This window comes from Eubalaena glacialis, chromosome 9 (genome assembly GCF_028564815.1).
Source record: "Eubalaena glacialis isolate mEubGla1 chromosome 9, mEubGla1.1.hap2.+ XY, whole genome shotgun sequence".
Lineage (NCBI taxonomy): Eukaryota > Metazoa > Chordata > Mammalia > Artiodactyla > Balaenidae > Eubalaena > Eubalaena glacialis.
Genome location: NC_083724.1, coordinates 41,636,999 through 41,656,233, shown reverse-complemented (window position 1 = coordinate 41,656,233; position 19,235 = coordinate 41,636,999). Strand labels below are relative to the sequence as shown.

Genomic DNA, 19,235 nt, shown 5'->3' with positions numbered 1-19,235 from the left:
TGCGTCTCTCTTGGTAAACCTTATGTTTTTATGCACTATTAGGACTGTCCAATAGAACTTTCTATTATGGAAATGTTCTCTGTGCTGTCCAACATGACAGTCACTAGCCTCCTGGGGCTATTGAGCATTTGAAATGTGGTTAGTATGACTGAGCAGTTAAAATTAATGTTATTTAACTTTAATTAATTTTAATTTAAATGGACACATGTGGCTGGTGGCTCCCACACTGGAGAGTGCAACACTAGAATGAAGGTCACTATAGTCTCAGGATAATTCTAAAGAGTTGAGGACACAGAGTTCACTTTTGTGCTTGCAAAAGTCAGGTCTCCACAATTGCAAATATTCGGAAGTAATTACTTCTCTGAGACAACTTGACTATTCTCATGGCTTTTTGGAAGCTGGTCAGCAAATTTTAAACAAGAAGGGACAGCTAGAAAACTACCTTACCACTGTATGAGGTACTTACTCATGATCTAGAGAAGTCCCTTATGGGATTCTTCTTAGGTCTACTGTTATGTGTTTTTGTTGATGTTGTTATTTTTTCTTTTTTTTTTTTTTTTTTAACAGTTTAAATATTTTATTTATTTATTTGGCTGTGCCGGGTCTTAGTTGTGGCATGCGGGATCTTCGTTGCTGCATGCAAGATCTTCATTGTGGCATATGGGATCTTTTAGTTGAGGCACACAGGATCTTTTAGTTGTGGCACGCGGGATCTAGTTCCCTGACCAGGGATCGAACCCAGGCTCCCTGCATTGGTAGCGCAGGGTCTTAACCACTGGACCACCAGGGAAGTCCCTTGTTGATGTTGTTATTAATCCTGTACTTTACATTTTACCTACCAGTTTCCAGTTATCTTATGAAACTTTCCCAAACATTCTGTAAGGTAAGTAGATTGGTATTACCATTCCTGTTTTACAGATGAGGAAATTAAGACTCAGAGAGGTTATGTGATTTGCCTAGGGTCACCCAGATAAGGACTGACTTACCTGGGGTTGGTATCTAGATCTTTGGACTTCTTATCTGTTGTGCTTTCCATACTAGGAGCTATTTCTCCACTTTTGCATTCAAGCATATTTTATTTAAAAACACACAAACACCAAACAGACTCTGCAGGAAGAAACTCTGACTTTGGGTGGGGATGATTCCAGGCAAGCTGGTAGAATAAGGTGTCACCCAATGGGCATTGGCCCTCCCAAAGGAAGCCTTTACCAATGGCTTGAGTAATGTCACTGTTTTCAGGGTGATTGGCTTCAAGCCAGGTGGTTGCAGTGGAAGATCAGCTGCTGGGGCACTAATTCTGCTTCTTCTCAATGTGACCGTTTGTTTTGCACTTTGTAGAGAAAATGAGTAGGTCATAATATCAATTACTTCTTGGGTATTTTGGTTGACTTTGAGTACTTTTCCTTTTGTAATTAAGTGGGAAAGGGAAAACAGATGGTCACCTTGTCAAATCTCATTTTCAAGTTAAATACACTCAGCCCTCTTTTCTAAGTAGGCTAATTTCCTTTTAATGGGAATGCTTTAAAATAGGGAGACACTGGTGGTTTTGCATAGGATCTAATGAATGTGTACATAATGTCACCTGCTTGGACAGTGCACTTGGAAAAAATGCCTTAATTTTTATGGAAGTACCACCTGTAATCTTCTGTGTTGTCTAGAACAGTAATCATTTAGCTTCTCTGTACTTTAGTCTCTTCAGGGTTATACCTTCTGTACATATAGCCAAAGCACACACAGGGAGCATTGGTATATATCTGGGCACTGGAAGGTGCCATTCAGTTGGAGATTACAGGAACAGTGGGAGAGTTCCGCAGATCGTCCCACTGTCACCTCATTTTGGTTACTTTTTGGATATTGAGGAGGAGCTGCAGAGATGAAGGAATAATAATTACTCAAAACTGGAAGTCATTTCTTTCTTTGTTAAAATTTTATTTTATTGAAGTATAGTTGATATACAATGTTGTGTTAATTTCTACTGTACAGCAAAGTGATTCTGTTATACATATATATATACACATTCTTTTTCATATTCTTTTCCATTATGGTTTATCGCAAGATATTGAATATAGTTCCCTGAGCTATATAGTAGGACCTTGTTGTTCATCCATTCTATATGTTATAATAGTTTTTGTTTTTTTTTAAATTTAATTTATTTATTTTGGCTGCGTTGGGTCTTCGTTGCTGCATGCGGGCTTTCTCTAGTTGTGGCGAGCGGGGGCTACTCTTCATTGCGGTGCGCGGGCTTCTCATTGCGGTGGCTTCTCTCGTTGCGGAGCACAGGCTCTAGAGCACAGGCTCAGTAGTTGTGGCGCACGGGCTTAGTTGCTCTGCGGCATGTGAGATCTTCCCGGACCAGGGCTCGAACCCGTGTCCCCTGCATTGGCAGGCGGATTCTTAACCACTGCGCCACCAGGGAAGCCCTGTTATAATAGTTTGCATCTGCTAACCCCAAACTCCCAATCCATCCCTCTCCCGCCCCCTCCCCCTTGGCAACCACAAGTCTGTTCTCTATGTCTGTGGGTCTGTTTCTCTTTTGTAGATATGTTCATTTGTGTCATATTTTAGATTCCACATGTAAGTGGCATCGTATGGTATTTGTCTTTTTTCCTTATGGCTTACTTCACTTAGTATGACAATCTGTAGGTCCATCCATGTTGCTGCAAATGGCATTATTTCATTCTTTTTTATTGGAAGCCATCTCTTTCTATCCCACCTACTTCCTAGAACAATGAGGACCAGTTGATTAGGGAGATCTTAGGCCCTTCCCAGAATTATTCTCCATATTAAGGAGAAAATAGAAAAAAATACCTTCAGTTTAAAAAAATTCTTTTTTTGAGATGGTGTGAAAATGAGAAGCTGGTCTTCTTGTCTTTGCCAATCCTAACGTCTCTTTTTCACACCTTTTTATGAGTGTCTCCTTACTTCCTTGCCCTTATAAAGTCACACTCTCTGAATCGGCCACATTACACAGAATAAAAGTGGACTTCCAGACAAAGAGAAAGCCTAGATTCTGCCTCTATTTCTAGCAAAACATGAGATTCTTGTCACTGCTTTTATGTTAATCAACAATTTATTGAGCACCTGCTGTGTACTTAGAACTGTGTTGGAATTTTCTTTCTTGCCCTGAAGCAGAGCACATTGATTTTTAAAAAAGATTTAATTAATTAGTTGGCTGCATTGGGTCTTCGTTGCTGCGCACAGGCTTTCTCTAGTTGCGGTGAGCAGGGGCTACTCTTCATTGCGGTGCGCGGGCTTCTCATTGCGGTGGCTTCTCTTGTTGCGGAGCACAGGCTCTAGGTGCACGGGCCTCAGTAGTTGTGGCTTGCGGGCTCTAGAGCGCAGGCTCAGTAGTTGTGGCGCATGGGCTTAGTTGCTGCTCGGCATGTGGGATCTTCCCAGACCAGGGATCGAACCCGTGTGCCCTGCATTGGCAGGCAGATTCTTAACCACTGCGCCACCAGGGAAGCCCCAAGCACATTGATTTTTAGAACCATCTTTAGTTAAGACTTTAATTTAAAATCCCATGGTGCCATTGCTCTTGGAGTTCTGAAGTCTTCTGCTTCTGCCTATGTGTTGGCTTGGGAGAAATCTCCTTTTTATTTCATTTAGCCAGAAGTAAAGGAAACAACTTAAGCTTGGTATTTTTATGAAATTTCTTTTAAAGTGTTTTGACATTGTGGCTAATGGCCTGGCTAATTCATAAAAGATTTGTAGTTACTTTAAATTCTTACTATTTGAAAACATACAGTGTGGAAGGTTAACTAATACTGTGTGCACACATAAAATATATGCCTACATACAGCACGAGTGGATTTAGGCTTAATTTATTGAAATATCTTTTAAACTAGAACAACATTACATACCACCCCCAACCCTTATGCTTAAATGTTGGCTAACTAGGGGACAATAAAAGATATATATATAAAAACTTATTTGATAATCATTTTGTATCCTGTGAACATATTGTAGAACCTACATAAGTAAATTTAAAAGACAAACAAACCCTGAATTCTACCATTACTGAATAAACATTGTTACTAGCTGGGAAGTGGAGACTTAGATGCCAATTCATTGATATTTAATGAAATTTATTTTTAATGAGTTAATTGGTCAAAAGACAAGTCTGGGTCATGTTAGTTTCACTATGTATGAGGCTACACTGCAAAAATAAATGACTTTTTCACTGAATCTTGTTTTCCTCTATTGTTCTTAAGGAGGGTCCCCTTTGCATTATTCAGTGTTTTGGGCTTATTTATAATTCTTGGATGAAATGTTACACAAAATCACAAATATTTCAGATATCACTGTTATCACTGCATTACTCTTTCAGACTGCACGTGAGACCAGGAATGTTTTTGCCATTTAAAACTTCCAGAGCAAGAGGGAGCAAAACCACGCGTCTCCAAGGTTAAGCAGATGTGGTAAAAGCACATTCACTTGATGTTTGTTTTGCTAACAAAAGCTAAAGCTTAGTATGTGTTACAGATCTCTTTCCCTTTCCCTTTTGTTAAATTGTTTGTTGGTTATTGTTCCGACAGCAATTCCTTTTATTGCTTAAAAAGGAGATTATAAGAACATACTCTTCTTTAAGATCTGAAGACTCAAGTATCCTTGATTCTGTGAAATATATCTTTTATTTTTTAATGAATGCATTTGTCTGTGTGTTATTAGAATTTAGAAGTTATATTTTACTGGAAATGGCTTTAATAGTTTTGTTTGCTAAGCCAAGTTCAACTTTATATGTAAGAAAACCATATTCAAGCTCTTCAGAATCGTTTCTAAGACTCAGATCTCCTTAAGGATGCCTTATTCACTGTTGGCCTTTACACTTGATCTTTAATTTATAAAATGAGATTTTCCTATATCTCTATGCTCTATATCCTAACTTCCTACTTTCTCTGTGTGGGGCAGATTTGGAGATGGTCACAAGTATTTATTTTTTTCCCCTCTTTGCATTTTGAAGATGAAAAAAACATTACCTGTAGAAACTCCTAGATTATTATGTAGGATAATAATAATGGCATGTGGTATTTACATGAAAGGATGCCACAAATTAAGAGAAATTTGATTCTGATTTCCTTTTAAATGGTTTTTAATCTGGGTACATTCAGAAAAATGTCTATGAGGTACTCTGGATGGTGGGCTTCATGTTCTTGTTGCCAATGGTTTCTGGCATTTATAACTATTTTTAAAAATTTTTATCTTTTTGGGTGCGTTGGGTCTTAATTGTGGCATGCAGGATCTTCATTGAGGCATGTGGGGTCTTTCGTTGCAGCGCATGGGCTCTTTGTTGTGGCGTGCGGGCTTCTCTCTAGTTGTACCGCGTGGGCTTCTCTCTAGTTGTGGCGCGCGGGTTTTCTCTCTCTAGTTGTGGTGCACAGGCTCCAGGGCGTGTGGGCTTTGTTGTTTGCGGCAGGCAGCCTCTCTAGTTGAGGGGTGTGGGCTCAGTAGTTGTGGCATGCGGGCTTAGTTGCCCCGCGGCATGTGGGATCTTGGTTCCCTGACCAGGGATTGAACACGCTTCCTCTGCATTGGAAGGCGGATTCTTTACCACTGGACCACCGGGGAAGTCCCTGGCATTTATATCTAGATTTCCATTTTTTACCCACTTTTGCCTTCCCCTTATCTTCAAAGCCTATCATCCTGCAGTCACCATCTGCTTTCCCTTCCCTGACACGAGCACACATTATTTCATACTCAGCATTGAATACCATAGTTTGCTATTGAGTTCAATATCTAACTAAATACGAATGATGAGTGATCAATATCCACCTGAAAGTTAAAACATTCTATGAGGCCTCACCTTCCCCACCCCAGGGGTTACAACTTGAAAATCAACATTTGTATCCACCTCAGGGAAAATTATTATGGAAATTTTTGGAATAGCTACACACTCCCTATTTGATTTCAAATGATAATATAATCAATCCAGGAAAGGAAATGATAAAATTTCGTATTATGATTAGAAGTGTAATCTGGCTGAAAGAGAAAATTTCTAATTATTAAATTAGAAGAGTCACAGTTCCTCAAGCACAGATTCTGAGCACTGCATCTCTGGAGAAAATGGCTACTTTGGATAAAAAAGTACAGTTGGCACTCTGCCTGTCACATGGTAAGTGCTCAATAAATATTTGTCATGTTAAAATGTAAAAGTTAGCCCACTCCCCAAACCATAGGAAGCTTTTCTAATTTTTCTTTTGCCATTTTAAAATAGCATACTGATTTATTTCCATTACGAAAAGAAAATTTTCCTTCTAAACCTAGCTAAAAATTTAATTATATAGTGGCGGCGTAAGAGAAGAAAAAAGACTGAGAAAGAAAAGAGAAAATAAGGGGAAAAAAGGAAGGGAAAGAGGAAGAAAAGAGAAGGAAGGAAGTGAAGACAGTCTGCATTCACATTTGGTTGCTGTCCTGAGATTAAGCCCGACCACACAAAAACCCAAAGGAAGCAAGCATCATTTAACATTCAACTTGCAATTCATTTTGTAACTCTATCATTATGCCAGCTCATTTGCAGTTTAAAATGTGTTATAAAGTCAAAACTTAGAAGTAAAATTCTTTCACTTCCTGATACTAGAGTGAGCATAGTACATCTGCCTGTTTTGGATCATTTCTAAGCATTTCTCAAAGGTTAGTTCCACTTTGCCTCAAAGATGGTGTTTTGAACTATTGAAAACTGTTTCATCAAAACTTTATCAGATCATCATTTCTTTTTTAAAACTCCCTATTGGTGGATATTACTATTCAAACAGTTTATCATTAGTCACCTTGCCCTATTAATTTTATTTCTAAAATGTCTCTTGAATATGTCCCCTTTTATCTCTGCCGCAGACATCGTCTTTATGTTCTGAACGCCTCTCACCAGGCCTGCTACTGGGTCCTGGGTTGACTTCTCTTCCACTCTTTCCTAATTTAATTGTTTCCTTAGGCAGGGAATTGTTTTCTGAAGGATTATTTTCTGAAGAAATAGGATAAATCATGATTTTTTTTTCTTCCAGGTTTTCATTTGCTTACATAATAAAGTCTGAACTGCTTCAAGATCTTTTATCATCTAGCTCCCAAATACTTTCCCAGCCTCAACTTCTCCTTCCTCCGTCTATGTATATATATATTTTGTATCAGTGAGTTCCACAGATGCACCAGAAGCTACCACATTTCTTTGTGAAAGTCTTTGTTCACACTGATTCCTCATCCCAAATGTCCTTACTCTGCTTTTACATGGAAAACCCTAGCTCAACTCAAATATCACCCCTTTATGAAGCCTTGGGTACCTTCCGCAGCTGAAGGTAATCCTTCTTTCCTCCACCCTCCTATAGCACCTGGAGTAAATTAATATATTAGAGGTGGAATAAGTTTTACAGTTCAATTGAACTTCATTCAGGAATCACCTTGGTGTTAGATTATTTAGTTTTCAATGAAAGAAACACAAAATAAATTTGGGTAAATAAAAGAAGTATTTATTGGTTCACGTAACCAAAAATGGAGCTGGCTGAATGCAGTGTCCAGCTAGTCTTCTCAGGGATCTGTCCCATTTCTTGGCTCTGGTTTCCTCCCTGTTGATTTTAGTCTTCAAGAGACCCTTCATTCAGCATGATAGGAAAGTGGTTCTCAGAAGCCCCAGATTTACGTGATATTTTTAGCTCTTAATCTCAGAAGGAGAGAAACCCTCTTCCACAGCACTGATGTCAGCCCTCTTCCCCCTCGGACACTGATTGTCCCTGTTTGGGTCATTTGTCCTCCTGGGCTCTCTCACTGTTTCTGGGAAGTTGGGTTCTCTCATTGGTCAGTCCAAGTCTTGTGCTCCTTCTGGTGAAGGAGGTGGAGCCACGTGATGGACAGATACACCAGAACACTGTAGAGTGAGAAAGAAGCAGTCTCCAAGAGGAGAGTGATTTTTATTACATCCTCTATTGGGTATTTTAATTTTACCCTTTGTTGTAACTCAGTGTTCAAGTATATCTTACCCTTTTACTTCTAAGCTTCTTGAGGGCAAGTATCAACACACATTCAATAAATGTTAGCTGATTCAGTAAATGTTAGCCCAGTGAAGGACTTATCAGGCAGATAACAAATGAAATAGCACCCAAAGTTACCATTTTAGTGGACTAAAGGTTCTTTTTGACCTTTTCAAAGCCTCATTAGTGAGACTTGATATTTTCCGGTGATTAAGGGAGATTGGAGTTCACAGAAAATGGGGAAGGGGATTAATATTTAAGATACAACTGATTTATTTAAATTATCAGATCCCAAATGCTTCTAGTTATGATTTGGCTATCAGAAACCATTTAAAGTAAGATGTTTTGAAGTAGAAAAATTATTGCTTTTAGTAGAGAAAACGTTGATACAGTTTATTACCATCACGAAAACAATACTACTTAAAACGTGCATTTCTGATCTCTCACAGTTTGACAGTTTTGTTTTACACTCTTAGAAAGTATGAGGTCTTGCCAACTAGAGTTTTAAAATATTCAAAATGGAAAATTAAAGTTTAGTTCCTCATTTCTTTTCTTAGTAACTTTAAATAATCTAAGAAAATGACCCTGCTTTGCATTTTTTTGCTCTAAATAGTTTAAGTGCTTTATTTAAGCTAGTTATTTCATTAGCATGATGCTACACAGGAGAGTTGATCACACTTGGCCATGACACGAGCAGTACCATATTGTGAACACTGAATCTGTATTGTTTCTTTTAATGAGCTTTTAATAAAGCAATTTCTAAGCTTGTTATCATCAAATCTGTGCTCTAGAGGTTGTTAGTGTAGAGGTTAAGCATTCTGGATTTGGAACCAGACTTAACCTGATATGAAATCTGACTCTGCCACTAGTTATCTTTGGGTGTCCTTAGACAAGTTACATCGGCTCCCTGAAATTTTTACTCATCTGTAAAATGGGGTTAATATTAACTGGCTCAGAGAATTGTGAAAGTTAAAGGGGATAATGTGATATTGTGTATGGAGTGTATGGGAAATTATAAAGGTTCAGTGTAAATAATATATGGGCTATTGTCACGATAGCCGTTACTGTACTTCAACCGGTACCTATTGCTTTAGAGAGGAAGCAAGGCTGGAAATCACTGGGGAAGGAATATTTGAGCAGTTGTATTAAAAGTACTCCTGCTTAAAATGGAAAATGTGGCATTTAAAAGACAGAACAGTGTCCTTATTTCATCATCGATAAGATGTCCTGCTTTCAGTCCTTCACGGACTGGCGCCTCTACCGCTTGATTCTCTCTGCCTCTCACCCCGACCGCCAATGCTTCTCTTCCTTAACTGCAACTACCAGTATTTTGCGACAAAAGACCCCTCCTCCATAGATGGACCATGAGGACCATGAGGCCAGACCCAGTGTGACTTTTCATCTCCCTCAAGATAAAAATATCTTGCTCCATTTGAGATTAAATTTAATCTTTTTGCCAAATGTGAAGCTGCTATACTCCAGTTTCTTAAATATAAAAGATGTGAGATGAAGCAAGGCATAGCATACAGGGAGATCTAACCAGACATCTCAGAGTTCCAGTGAGGCCACAAATCACAGAGCTTCATTATTTGTGGTGAGAGTAATGGTAGAAGTAGACTGATGGTGGCTTGCTCAACCTTACCCTTGCCCCGATTCTGGATTGAACACACTGTCTCCTGTGAAGAACATCTCTGCTTAGTACATGCACACAGCAGGTATTGGTTCATTCTCGCACCAATTTCCACCCACTGTCATTTGTTGTTTATAGTGATTTTCGAAACTTTTATTTTGCAAAAATTTCAAGCTTACAGAAGTGCTGCAATCTTCGTTAAGAGAACTATATAGCTTTTACCCAAATTCACCAATTTTGTTTTGAATGAACACGTTAAATATTTTAACTCGTTATTAATGAGGGAAAAAGGCAATGTCACAACCGGTTCAAAGGTTCATTTATAGATCAGAAATATGGAAATGAATTTGCAAATGGATGCAAAACTGGCTTCTTCCACAAAGGGGGAAGGAAGTCAGCTGTACCTCCACTTGACAGAATTTATGTACAAGAATTATTTTGCCTCGCTGTGATGACTCACTAACTTTTAACATTTTGCCACAAATCCTTTATCATTCCCTTTTTCTCTAATTAAAATTTTCTGAACCCTTTGAGAATAATTTGCATGCATCGTGCCCCTGTAAGCATTAATACCTTTAATTCACTGTGAATTGTGAAAGAAAACACATTTTCTTACATAACCATGGCAAATTATTGAATTCAGAAAATTTAGCATTGATACGATACTTTTCTTTAATCTACAATCCATGTTTTGTTAGTTATTATAATAACATCCTTTTTTTTCCTGTTTTATCATTTAAATTTTATTTGATTTATTTTTTTATACAGCAGGTTCTTATTAGTTATCTGTTTTATACATATTAGTGTACATATGTCAATCCCAGTCTCCCAGTTCATCCCACCACCACCACCACCCCCCGTTCTAATAACATCCTTGATGGCATTTTTCTTTCTCTAGTACTGAATTCAGTCTGGGGTCATATATTTCATATACTTATCATGTTTCTTGTTTTTTATTGAGGTGTAATTGACACACAACATTATATTAGTTTCAGGTGTACAACGTAATGATTTGTTATTTGTATATATTGTAAAATGATCACCAAAATAAGTCTAGTTAACATCTGTCACCGTACATATTCACAGAATTTTTTTCTTATGATCAGAACATTTAAGATCTACTCTCTTAGCAACTTTCAAATATGCAACACAGTATTATTAACTATAGTCACCAAGCTGGTCGTTACATCCCCAGGACTTGTTTATTTTATAATAAACCACCTTCACTCATTTCACTCTTCAACCCTCCACGCCCCTGCCTCTGGCCACCACCAATCTGATCTCTGTATTTATCATATCTCTTTAGGTTCTTAATATTTTTCAGAAAAATTTTGAAGTTTGTCTGTGTTGGAAATTGTGGCATTTCTATATTTGTGTGTTTGTGTGTGTGTGTGTTTTGCTTCATTTACGATAATATCCTTAGCTATTATGTCAAAAGCTGACTTAAAAAAAAAATACATTTCAACTCCAAAGTGATACTGGGGGGAAAATAGCAAGCATAAATCAGAACATCAAAGTAAGTCCCACCATACCTACAGTGTACAAATAGCTGTTGATGAGTTTGCCATGCTTACTGAACTGAATAAGTATAAAAGCTTTTCGTGTGCATTCCTATTTTCAGGCCCAGTACAGTACGTTAACCTCAGAATATCAAATTGAATCAAGGGTTCTGAGAAGAGCCGCCTGCAAAGCAGTTAGAATGACAACTCTTCATTACACTATCTAGATTTGGGTTTCAGACAGCCACAACCGGGGCCTTTTCTAACCTCTCACCTATAGTCAGATACGCACAGCCACTCAAATCAAGAGCTCCGTACCTCTTAAACGTGAAGTCCACTGAGGCCCGCAAAGCTGAGCCCAAAATTGTTAGGAATGATGACATTTTTCCTGGCGAGGCCCGAATAACCAGCCCCTGCAAGGCTGCTGGCCACACAGTATGTCAGCACATGTTATGCAGTCTGGGGCTGAGTGGATGTGTCAGCTGCCCATTAGACCACACTAAAATAGAATTGCTGGGTGCCTGAAGCATGAAGCATGATATTAGATAAAGTGATGAAATTTCACTCGATTAAAGAGCCAGGTCAAGGACAGTTACCTCAGGAAATTCCTTCTTTCCTCGAATATTCTCACAACTTTGATGAATTTATCGTTTTCTTGCTTATTTTTCATTATCGTTTGGGGCTTTATGAACAATAAAAGGTGCCCTCAGCAGGCACTGACATATTGGAGTGATCAGAATCATAGGTTATATTGATTCAAAGAAAGAAAGGGGGAAAAAGACGGAATTGACATTGCCGCAGGTCAAAAGCCCTTGGAAATGTTGGATTGATTTGTTTAGACAGTTGTTTGATTTCTCTCTCTCTTTCTCTTTATCTAGCTCTTTTGTTTTGTTTTTGCTTTTTGTTTTTCTTAATAAAGGCATAGGAAAAAGAACAGAAAATGGTAATCTTTTTTATTTTAGGCCAGTCGAAGGGTAGGAACAGAAGCATATGGCTTGGCAGAAAGTTTTATTTTTATTTATTTGATTTATAAGGACAGGAGAGAAATGCTTCTTGCAAAGGGCTTCTTTTATCAAAAGGACTTGCAGGCTGAGAGTAATGACTGCATACCTGCATTGCTTCTTAAATCTGTGTTGGAAAACCACGGCTAGCCAGGGTAAAGCAGTTTGGCTGTTTCCCCCAGCAGGGAAAAAAACAAAAAACAAAAAACACCATTTTGTTTCATTAGTACTGTACTCTGACTTATTTTCATTTACAGTAACATTTGAGAAGCAAAAGAAATGAGAAGTGAATATTCAGATCAGTTCAGTTCTACGCTTAGAGCTTAATGATTCTCCCACCTCTCCTCCTCCCCTCCTATCCTGCCAGTGAGGGTGAGGTTCTTAAGTGAGCATGGCATCCCGGGACATCCCCGAGGGAGCAGCGCCGAGGCCAGCTAGTCGGAACGTGTAGAGCTCTAATTCAGTTGGTTCAGCAGCTCCTCCTTTGGGTCCGAAAATCCACATTTGCAAATGTGCTCATCTGGGGGGTTGAGGACATTTTGGAGGAATAAGCTTTCGGCACCACCACTTGAGGGTCATTACAAACTCTCAACTCAATAAATGATTGAGGAGCCTTAGTTTAGTAAATTTCGCAGGCAATATTTTGACTTTGGTGCTCCTCTTCTACCTTATAAGACTATAAAGAAGATGGAAAAAAAGGGCATCTATTTACAGGTTTGTTGAGTTCTAAAGAGAAAAAGTATTATCTAGATTCCAAATGGTGTCATGATTATATTTCCATATAATATTAATTTTTAATACTGGTGGACAAAGAATTTGTGTGACCCAGTGATCTATACTTACTTGGAATGTGAACCATAGACACACCTAAAATTTACATCTGCTTTTTTAGCAGATTCCTTACGCATGACAGGAATGTTTCTATAAATCAAACTTCTTTTATAACACCATTTCCTAGGTAAGAGTCGCTATCCAAGGAAGAAATATGTTAAATGATAGCCTGCTGGAATGCACAGGAAATGCAGGAAGGCTTGTTGGGTATAATGCTGGTTTTTCAGTGTCTTTATAATTGATAGAACAAAAGTGAGAGGGCAAATTTTTTTTTTTTTAATTACAGGAAAAAAGGACAATTACTTGTTACATAGAAATGTTTAGATCTGATCAACTGTAGTCTTTCTTTTCTTTTTCCCCTGGGGGTTTTATTTTTTGTTTTTCAAGATATTGAAGTGGTTTGAAAGATCAGAAGGCAGTTATGCCAGGTTTTCTATTATTAGCATGGAAGCGATAGCATCTTTCTTATCCCTTGGGAGAAGAGGTGGCAGTTGGAGGCTGAGGAGTTCTCAATGCTGTATCGGCAAGCTTTTCACCAAAGCAAAAGCAGAAATAAGAATATCTGCCTGTAATAAAAGGAGAAGTCTGTTACTTTTTCTCAATATAAAGTAAGGGATAAAGACATACCAGTCGAGATAAAAGTGCCATGAAATGGGAGGAATTTTAAACTCTCCCTTCCCTGTTCTGGGTGAGTTGGATTCTGGTCTCTTGGAGGCCAAGGACCACTTGGCTGCGGCTCTCTGTGTTCTCATGGCTCCAAGAGTCAGCTCACTATCTCCTGTGTTTTTCACTAGTTGCTGGCTTTGTTTGTGTCATGTTATTTTGGCTTAATAAAATCCTTCACTCAGCTACAGGATGGGGAAGGTCCACACCAAGCGTTGGTTGGCAAAGTAAGGGTGCATCAGTTTTTTTCAAGATGCAGGAGGAGGCCTGTGACACATGTTTTCTTCCTCTTCATCAAACGCTTGGGTAGCAGGAGGCAAGAATTGTATTCTACTTATGGTCATCTTGCTTATGATGAAAATTACATGCTTTGTCCGAGCAACAATAAAAAAAATTACTTTGAAACCTCTCATTGGCACCTTTAATGAGCACAATAGATAGAAGAATATGCTTATCAAAATGTGTCCTCCTTTTCTCCATGATAAACTCAGTAAATATTCCATTAGAAGAAGGGTTTGGTTTCCCACGTGGATTGTGAAATCTCTTGGGTTATATTAAGGCTGTAAATGCAGCTCAAAGCAGCTCAGAGCCTCGCTCTAGGAGATGGGTGCTTTTTACTTTTGATTCTTTCCCAAGAGGTTCTGATTACCCCAGTGCTCATTTGGTGCAGTAATGGAAAGGAAATTTCCTACAGGCGACTGCAACAGAGCCTCGGTTGAGTGTTTGCTACCTTAGGAGAACCAGGTCATTCTCCTATCTGCTGGGGAAACACATGCTCCCTGAGAGAAAAGAATTGGGAAGACAAACTCCTCTGACAAGTGCAGCACTCCTGTTGCAGAACATTCCCAGACAGTGCCAGAGGGCAGATCTAGTATTCCCGATCAGGTTGTCTCCACATTTTCTTCTTCTTTTTAAAATTTATGGTTTTTGTCTTATTTATTTTGTTTTAACATGAGAGAACTGAAAGGGCAAACTGTTCAAGACATACATTCTTCTGATGTGAGGGCTTCATGATTTCAGTTCTGAACACTGATTTCTGTCACCTCGGCCAACAAGAAGGAAGAGACACATTTCTTTTTCTCTCCATGATGCCTTCAACGACATGACACATGGATGATGGACTATGTGATGATTTAACCAAGCCTGATCTTTCCGCCTGGGGGCACACACAGCACTTAAAGCCTCAGTGAGTCCTTATTTATTTATTTACTCATTATTTTTTAGATTTCTCTTGAGAAACCATGGTATTTAAAATCCACTTCCTTTTTCATCCTTTAAACAGAGAATTCATTTTTCTTATTACAGAGCAACTACCTTCAGAAGCCAAAGTAGTCAAGTTCTAATTACAGGGAAATTCCACAAATATTTCAATTGTGATTCTTTCATTCTTTAATTACTGGAGTTTTTGTATGACCTCTTCTTTACCTGGGCACTGCGCAGAGGAGAAATTGCATGTCCTTCAGTCTTAAGGTTAATTCATCAGTCATGTCACTTTGACTGATTATTTTCTTTCCCATGTACTACACGGCATAACACTTTCTGCTGGATTCAGCTAGATTCATTCCCGTCTGGTTTCCTGTGTTGCAAGTAATGTGACTTGCCAGGGAGTTTGCTTGTAGCCAATGCTGGATTGCCTAAGAGCAATGGAGCACCTCTTGAATGACATAGGAATTCCTTTAACACCATTGACATTGTGATTCCTTTAGGATAAGACATGCTACAGTCTTTTTTTTTTCTTTCTGCCTGGCTTATCTAGGTAGGAATTAATATACAGATGAGTGAGTGAACAGAAAAGAAGATGAGGTGTAGGTCTCAGAGATCTGGGTTTTAGATTATTCACATGGAACATTAAAAATTAAACTACATTTGAAGTGGTCTCGGGGAAATCTACCAGTACCCAAGATCCAGTGGCATTTAAATATCATTCAAGACAAAGCTGCAAAATGGCCAGTTGGTCTTAAAACTCATCACAAAATGTGGAAACAAAAAGGATGAAGGCTGAAGGCATAGCAGAAATACATTTTATTTAGGAAGGCCTTAACTATTCAGATGTGGTCAAAGAGAGTTCTCAGTGGCCATTTCTGAAAGATGTTGTTGGTTTTGACGAATGTCAATTATTACCTGAATCCAACTGAGGCTGAATTTCAAATCCCAAGCAATAAACAAGAGAAGAGGGGTGGGGACTGCTGGTCAGTGAGGGACAGAGGGGCTGGGGCCAGGGAAAGTATCATTGAGAAGATGACATTTGATCAAGACCATGAATGAGAAGTTCAAGTCAGCCTCATAGAATCTTCCAGGTAGGGATAATAGCAAGTTACAGGCTGTGAGGTAAGAGGGTGTCTGGCGAGTTTAAAGAAAACTGAGGAGACCAGATTTTCATGGAATGTTGCTGTAAATGGTGCGATAGAAGAAAATGTGGGGTCATGAGAGGGTTTTCTTCAAGATGCTTGACACCAACGGGGATGATCCAATAGAAAGAAAGAAATTCATGAAGTAGAGAGAAGACTTGGAGAGGAAGTTTCAGGAGTTAGAATGGGCTAAGAGAGGGGAGATGGAGTCTAGTACACATGTGAAGGGTTGGCTATAGAGAGGAGCCTAAAGAGTTTACCCACTGTAGCAGGAGGAAAGCACAAGGGCACCACTCCAGATAACAAAGGAGATTAGTGTTGGGAGCTTCAAAATCTCTTCTGATTATGTGTGTGTGTGTGTGTGTGTAAATAAAGTCATTGAGTGTAAAGATGGGGAATATGTATTAGAAGTCTGAGGAGAAAGAAAAAAACGTGAGATAGTCATCTAGGGCATTGTTTCTCAAAGTGTGGTCCACACCAGCAGCAGCAGCATCACCTGGGCATTTGTTAGTGATACAGTTTCTCAGGCCCCACCCCCAAACTAACTGATTCAGAAACTTTGGGAGGGGACCCAGCAGTTTGAGTTTTCACGTGCCCTCCAGGTGATTCTGTGGTAGTCTCAAGTTCCGTGACCACTTGTTCAGGGTAACAGGAGAGTGATGGATTATGGAAATGTTGTATGATTGATGGGTAGAAAGAAGGACCTCCTTGAGGACAGTGGTCAGGAATTTGAAATGAGATCTGTCAGCAAGCTTGTGTGGCTTTCTCCAGGCATGGCCATCTCTGTGGGTGGACAGAGCAAGCCAGGTAGATTTGATCTGGCCTGGGGCTTTTTCACATGAGAACAGTGAGACAAGATTGTTAAGAATATATGCAAAGATATAATACAGTGATGGGCCCATCGTCACAAGCTAGGTGAGATGGGAAGCTCAGGGACCATGAAAATATATGATTAATGCCTGATAGCTGCTGGTGGGGCCAAAGTTTCTTAGAGTTGGAGTATTATCAAGAATGAGCTGGAAAGAGAGAACCTTTGGAATTGCAATTCTGGAGGAGTTACATTTGCTGGTAAAGACAAATCTAGGGTATGACCTTTGGAGTGAGTGGTTTAGGTGGAGTAGAGGGTGTGAGAGTTAGAGGATTGGGCGTCAAGAAACTGAGAGTCTAGGATATTGTAAAGATCATATATATATGGGTACTGAAGTCACCAATATGTTGGAGAAATGGCAGGGAGCCAGGAGCTAAAATCTTCAAGGAATTAAGGGAGTAACCTGGGGGCCTATAGGTGACTGCAACAAGCTGGATCGGTGATTGATAAAGACTAAGGACGTGACATTCAAGGATGGGGATTTTTGTTGTTGTCGTTCTTGGGATGGGAGGGAGGCAGTATGAAACCAGAAGGACACCTACTGCGCCTGCAGGCCTGGTGTTGCAAGTCTTGCAAGGCCTCACAGCTATCACTTCAGAGGGCTGGGTGAAGAGCAAGTAGTTTCCTGAGAGGAGACTCAGTTCATTTAGAGCAAGAAGCCAAAGGAAAGTTCTGAGAAGAACTGAGCGTGGATTCCAGAAGACAATGTGGAACGGTTCCAGGAATTGAGGATGAGTGTAGAGTGGATAAGAAAAGGGGAACTGTAGAGATGGTTGAGGAAGGCATCCAGGAAAGTGAGAGGTGATTGAAAGTCTTGGCTTCTTGTGGGGCCTGACACCCATCAGAACACATGGCAAAATGAGGTTTGCCTAGATGTTCTCAACGTAGATACCGTAGATACAAGGCTGGGAGTGTTGTAGGGCAGTGGGCCATGGTGGTCTTGCCAGCAGCATCCTGAGGCCCACTCTTTCACTCCTGCCAGTTGTGGTGTGAGACCAGGGATGGGCGGCCTTATTCTCAGTATGTATCTGGAAATCCACGAGAGGTGTGGAGGCCAGGGAAGGGTGATTTTCTCCCCTGTGAGGCTGGCTCCCCAATCAGAGTAGATTTGAAAGCATCTATTTGAAAATGGTGTTGGAAATGAGTTGAAGAGCAGATGAGTCAAGGCTACTAGAATTTCAACACCCTAAACCATGCCCTACTCGAGAGGTATGGGGTGGTCATCCAAGTTCCACTGACCTATGCTTGTCTTCTTTAAGCGTTGCAAATGAAAAAGAAAAAAAGGAGATTAAAAAATATGAATTTGTGTCCATTTATCCCTTCAGTTTTGTGAGATCCAGTGGTTGTATCTCTGGTGTATTCACTGGTATAATTTCCAGCAAAAGAGCCCACTTTATTCCATGTTGGGGCCCCATTCATTTCCCCTGGCATGTTCCTGTATGTGGAGGTATTTGGTTTGTTTACCGGTGAAGAGATGCTCTTAGGACCCAGCGTGGTTTGATGGCTTGAGCACAGGTCCTGGGTGTGAGGAGTGTACCTAGGATGCAATAATTCATACTTCTCTGGGGATGCACACCTGGAATGCAGAGATGGGGACTACCAAAAAAGCAGTTGTTTTAGATGCCAGATACTTTCAGAACAGCTAACTCCAGTGGAAGCCTCTTCAAATATGGCAAGAATCCAAGGTCTCTAGGCTGTACACACTGTTTTCACACTGTAAGCCATTGCTCTGTGTGGAAATGCTCGAATGCAATTAGAATTCTTATCATGTGTCTTTAGTGGCAGAATATCGAATGCAGACTGACAGGTCCCATTAGAAAATGCACCCCTACCCCACCCCCCAGCTAGGCTTAATGTACAGCAAGGGAAGGGACTGATGCAAAAATAATACCTCTTGATGAGTCAAGATCGATTCTAGAAAAATTTAAAGAAGAATTATGTATTTTCAAGGAAATGGGTAATGGAGGAAGCTCTGGACAGCTTCTGGCAACTTTGAGTATCTGCAGGGAGTTAGAGGGATGAGAGAAAGAGATTTGCTTCTCCAAGGCCTCTCCTAAGAAACAGAAGAAGAGAAAAACAAACATGAAATGACAACCATAAAAACCCCTTTAAACCTGAAAGGAAGCCTTACCTTTAAAGTGGAAGGTCACAAAGAAGACATACAGATGGCCAACAATTGCATGAAAAGATGCTGAACATCACTAATCATTAGAGAAATGCAAATCAAAACCACAATGAAGTATCACCTCATACTGGTCAGAATGACCATCATCAAAAAATCTACAAATAATAAATGCTGGAGAGGGTGTGGAGAAACGGGAACCCTCTTGCACTGTTGGTGGGAATGTAAATTGATACAGCCACGATGGAGAACAGTATGGAGGTTCCTTAAAAAACTAAAAATAGAACTACCATATGACCCAGCAATCCCACTACTGGG

At 39.7% G+C, this 19,235-nt stretch overlaps 1 non-coding gene across 1 annotated transcript; it reads right to left on the bottom strand.

The window, feature by feature from the left end:
- Positions 1-717: 717 nt before the first annotated feature.
- Positions 718-790, bottom strand: TRNAG-ACC (transfer RNA glycine (anticodon ACC)). The gene has a single exon. It is a non-coding gene; the product is annotated as a tRNA-Gly (tRNA).
- Between the last annotated feature and the right edge of the window lie 18,445 nt (positions 791-19,235).